Source organism: Zophobas morio, unplaced genomic scaffold (assembly GCF_036711695.1).
Source record: "Zophobas morio isolate AGI-343-1 ecotype UQ-CSIRO unplaced genomic scaffold, CSIRO_AGI_Zmor_V1 ptg000031l, whole genome shotgun sequence".
Classification (NCBI taxonomy): domain Eukaryota; kingdom Metazoa; phylum Arthropoda; class Insecta; order Coleoptera; family Tenebrionidae; genus Zophobas; species Zophobas morio.
This window is the reverse complement of record NW_026972136.1, coordinates 7,582,234-7,587,999: the sequence shown is the minus strand read 5'-3', so window position 1 is coordinate 7,587,999 and position 5,766 is coordinate 7,582,234.

Below are 5,766 nucleotides of genomic sequence, written 5' to 3'. Positions count from 1 at the left end.
GGATAGAAGCGCATTAGTCGAAATTAAATGCCCTTCAAAATCGCAAGATTTGTCTCCCGAAGAAGCGGTTAGAAAAAAAAATCAAATTTTGTACATTGACAGACAGAGAATTGAAACTAAAAAAAAATCATGATTACTACTTTCAAGTCCAGGGACAAATGCTTGTTACGGGTATTTCACAAGTTTAGTTTGTTGTATGGACACCCAAAGGAATAAATATAGAAAAAATTTATAAAGACGAAGAAATATATGTAAAAAGATGGCAGATAAGCTTGGCAGATTTTGCTTTGGCGCATTATTGCTCGAAATAATTGATTCAATAAGAAAGAGGAACCTGCATTTGCGAGAGATTTTTTTAAAATAATAAAATTTGTTTCAATTTTTTTATGTACTTTAATAATTTATTAGGAGTACATTTTTCATCACCAAGACTTGTATATTTTTATTATAAATATATTTTGAAAATGATCCCTCGGCAAATGAAAACATATACTAGCACTTTTTTCGAGTAAACAATGAAGGGAGAAGTTACTGGACGTAGGGCTTTTTTAAAACACCTCCTTTCCGGGATAAGTAGTAGATACACTTAGCTAAGTACGTATACGTGTTAAACATAAGCTGTATTTTATATATTTTTTATTATTATTATAAATATGTTTATTAGCTTTATTAATTAAGAAAGCAAAATATATATTAACAATAATATTACAATGAATTTTTAGTAATCATGTGTATTGAATTCAGGATCCTGAGTCGAGTAAAAATATTATAGTTCCCCAGTTTTAATTCGGTTTTATGATAGTACCCAATTGCGTAAAAGTTAATTTCCTTAACAATAGATTACTACGGCCGGTCCTGGCGGCTTGTTATAAAACTGAGTTCCTTGCCATAAATTAGAAAAATCAGCTGAGAACTCTAACAATCAGCTTATGGTAAAGCAGGCGATAAGGGTTTTACCTGGAAAGTCGCTTCCGTAAATTTTAGTGGCGCTCCTATCGGCAAAGTACTGAACTAACTGCTCAAATTCTGTTGAATTGATACTCATTTTTTTCAATAATTGTTAGTTTTTGTTAAAAACTCTGCTAACCAATAGATCATTAATTTTCCTCTGATATTCCTGTTAAAATTATTCGACGTATTTTGCATTAATTTGTGGTATATTTTGATTTTAATAAACACATTATTATTTAAACAAATTGTACCACTAACAAACATTTAATGACTCTGCGCCCTGTAAAAAGTGATGTTTTATCCATGTGCGAATTTTCAAGCGATTCTATGAAGGTTATGACTCAAAAAACTTGAAAAGAAAACATACAATGGTGCTTTTTTACAATATTTCTCAACCATATTTTTTTAGTTGATTGAACTGGTCTCTGCGCTCTAGAATATGAAAAAAGCTGCAGTTTGATGTATGATACATCTATATTAATATCATTTTTTCATGCAAAAAACCAAAAAAATGTTATACCTCGTCTAGCGTGTCCCCTTAAAAGTTGTGTCGGTACCCAGCAACGAAGGGTATTACACTGCTCCCTCTCCTCATTGTGGGTTTCCATAATCCCTAAACACTTAGACGGAATAAAATGGGCAAAGATAAAAATTGTTTGGTTTGATTAAGCAAAATTTTGAATTCGAAACGAGACCTTTTCAAAATAATATTTTAAATCAAACAGTGTAGTGATTTTTTAACAATAACGAATCTTTATTTAATAAATTGATTACGCATAGATTTTAGATGGGAAGCAGTATTTTTTATTAGCAGATCAACTTGATCTAGTAAGTTGTCGAAAAATGTTTTTGGAAAGAAAAAACAAAACTGTATACCAATAACATTATTTTACGATTTAACTTTGTAATTGCAAAACCGAATGCTCCGGAATCGTACAAACATTTTAAGGTAATCAGAGACGTGGTAAGTTGTTCATTAAAATTTTAATAATAAAAAAATATCGTTCGTCCATGAAACAAACTTGTTTTAAACACAGTATTGGTAAAAGAATATATCGCTAAAAAAATGTACGTATGTTTCTTCTGACTGAGTATGGTTTTTAAATATTTCACATTATACTAACGTGAAAACTTGCAGTTACTGGACGTATGACTTTTATTAAGCACTTCCTTTCTCATTAGCTATGTAGTTATAAGGTACGAGACAAAAAATTATCACGGGGCAGAATTTTTGCCTAAATGTATTAAAAGAAAGTGAAGATACCTGGTTGATAAAGCAATCCTATTTTTAATTAATTTAATAAAACATTTTTACAGAAAACACAAAAATGAACGAAATTTATTGAAAATAAGTAATTTTGTTAACGGACTTATTGTGACAAATTATTATCACGCTTAAGGGGATGTTTGCTAAATGAAAACTGTCGGATTTTTAATTTTGCCGTGTTATTGTCTTCACAAGAAGTTTGCGTGTAGAAAAATAAAGACGAGAAGTACTTGTAAGCTGGTTGAAACTCAGGAAAGCTGGGGTGTAATTTATGACACCCATAATCTCTGGAACAGTTCGGCACCCGCTTGTCATGTATTATTGTTCGATTTTCGTTCGTCAACAGTTCAATTTTCATATACGAATTTATAAAAATGACCACAAGAATAAGAAATAAAAATCTGAATGTGTACAAAAATGAACTTCGAAAAATTAAGACAACAAATAGTAAGACCAAACAATTATAATCTAATTGGGAAACTGATTGATTTACAACAAAAAAAGCAGTCAGCCGAATAATTATAAATGCAGTTATTTTTCGGACACAAAACAATCACTTGCGCAACACTTAAAAAGATTTGTGGCAATTAAAACAAAATCCATTTTAAGTGTCCAAATGGTTCTACTGAGTGTGTCCCTATACTGAAATGCAACGAGAAAATCACCAATTTCTGCATCAGTACGTATCTATATGTCATGATGTAATCCAAATTATAAAATAAACTAGAGACCAATAATTTGTTTCGTTTTTATTTATGGGTATTTATAAATATACCCAATTGTTTTACTTAAAACTAAGTACTTCAATTATTTGGATTACATATTTCAATTATAACTGGTTCCCTAGCTGGTTAGTATCGGCTAAGTTCAAACTAAAGAGGTATAGAAACTACCTGTGTATACTGAATGGTTATCCGGCTAATTATAAGGTTTATGGTAATCTTTTATTCAACAAAATAAAATTCTTTCAGGTAATACACTTTGATCTTTGACAAAAAGCCGAGAAGCAATAGGATTGGTGATTATATAAAGTAACAATAATAAAATTTCTATTAGTAACATTGACTTACACTTTATGTAAGTGTGTAAAAACAGTGGCGAGTCTAAAAAACAATAATATTTATATGTACAGAAATTAGGAAATAAAAGCATAATAATAGTAAAACTAATCAAATGATGATTAAACTGCATTTTTTGTTTGTAGTTTTAGTAGGTTTTTGACATAATAATTCTGATAAAAGTTTTTTCGACTTTTTCGTGGCTTTGAAAGTGGAATCTTCGACTTTCGTCCCATTTCAAAATTTACTCTTTATATATTTCAATGGTCACAACGAGTTCACTAACTGCACTGAAGTAAATTTATGCAAAGATTAAATTTGTCACCGAAAAGATGTCGGAAGTAATAAATTATCCCATCGGTCCAAGAACGTTCGGTGGGTGTAATACCCCAATCCGAGAGAGACCGCAGCAAGAGACAGCAAATGGAACGAATAAAATAAAGTTTTAAATCAAAATTATGAAGTTTTATAAATCGTGAATTTTTTATTTTTTTTTTTTTTGAAATATCATAGTAAACACTTCAAAGAATGTCCATGACTTACTTTAATGTGAATTTTATAACTATGGTCGGCACAGTCGGACCTAATATTAGTGTGATTTTGAGCATATTTGCGATTTTATTAGAGCAAAACAGGTCATTTTTTCTCCAATTTTATAAGTTCCGGACACTAATAGCATATCAAAGATATTGTAAAAAAAAATTGGGTTCAGTTTCCAACTATAAGGGATTCACGTTCGGTAGATGTAACTAGATTTGGTAACTTTTTTTTTAAGCTGTGTAACTGCGGACATAATTGTTCTAGTGTATAATGTATTACTGGAATGTCAGAAAGTAGGTATCAAAAATGTGACATGCAAGTAAGTAAAGGTCAAATATCGAAAAAGTGATGGTTTTGTGGTAATCTGGTGAATCTATTTTTGAACCAAGGAGAAAATCGCATCCCTCTAAAAGCCCAAAGAGCAACCCGCATGTAAAATTTTGAATCTTTTCCCTTCACTAGTTTTTTTAGGACAAGCTTTGATGTCATCATCATGGATCCACAATTTCACCATGGATCCGTTCTGGTATATCCATGTCTCATCCAAGAAAATGAAAAGTAAATCTTCACCACAATCACGCAATTGGAGATAGGTACCGCCTTAGAAATTTGATTCTGGCAGCTATAACGTGTTTAAAATGTAAAAACTTCGCCTTCGGAAACCTAAATTTATACGTGCATTACGTACAATTATTTTCAAAGCCGAGTGTTTTACCTCTTACAAAACAGTAACGATTATATGTATAAAACTTAATAACCAATTGTAGAACGGAACCAACAAAGCATGTAGGTATATAAATCTGCGCAGTCGTCTTTCTGATCCTGATTATAATATTAACGGCACAAGCGCCGCTGTATCTGTATTATTTTAAAATTCGAAAAACACTCGACAACACTAGCGAACTTTACGGAGAATATTTCTGCCACCAGTTTAACTGTTTCCGTTTTACCCAATTTTTTTAAAACCACGAAATATTTCTTGTTTCTTTTCCTTTAAAATGAGCTTTCTCGTGATTACTTTTATGGAAATTGTTTCCATGCTGTATTTAAGGATTTTCTTGAAACGAAGCGTGTTGAAATTAGAAAAACTTCGTTTTTTTCCACACAATTCAGATTTGACATTTGAATTAGAAAATTAAACAGTTGATGCCAATCTTAAATTTCTAGTGATCTTAAGATTGCAACTTAACCACAGAAAAGTTTCTGTCAGTTACTTCTACCGAACGTGAATGCTTATTAGTTGTCTAGTATTTGTGAAACAAAATCTACTGTAAATTCACTGAAAACTAAACGGATAACATCACCTTAAAAGGGAAATAACTAACTAACTAAATGAAAACGAATTTAATACCCTATGTATTTTCCACCTGCTTCTATGAGATTATAGACGCGTTGCTTCATAGAATTGACCAAATGGATAAAGTAATTGACGTCCAAATTCTCCCAAGTCGTCAAGATACCATCTTTCAATTCATTAACTGTTGCGTACTGCTTTCCAAAAGAACCCCATACATTCTCAATAGGTTTGAGATCCGGGCTTTCAGCAGGCCATAGTAGCAAAGCTATATTTTGTCGTTGAAACCACGTTTTCGATGAATTAAACACATGAATCGACGCATAATCTTGCTGAAAAATCACTTTGCTGTCTTGAAATAGGTTCAAATGTGGTTTGAGGTGCACTTCCAACACATCTTGGTAATTCAAAGAGTCCATTCGATTTGAAATAAATGCTAAGTTAGTATTTCGTAAGCTACTAAAGCCACCCCAGACCATAGTATTGCCACCTCCTTGGACTCGTTTCGACAAGTATTTAGGTTCTTCCGTAAATCGTGCCAATAATTTCTAAAACCATCAAGACCATCAATATTAAATTTCTTTTTATTTGAAAAAACAGTCTGGAACCATTCTTCATTTTTCGTCTGCATTTCTCTGGCCTAATCACGACGTTTT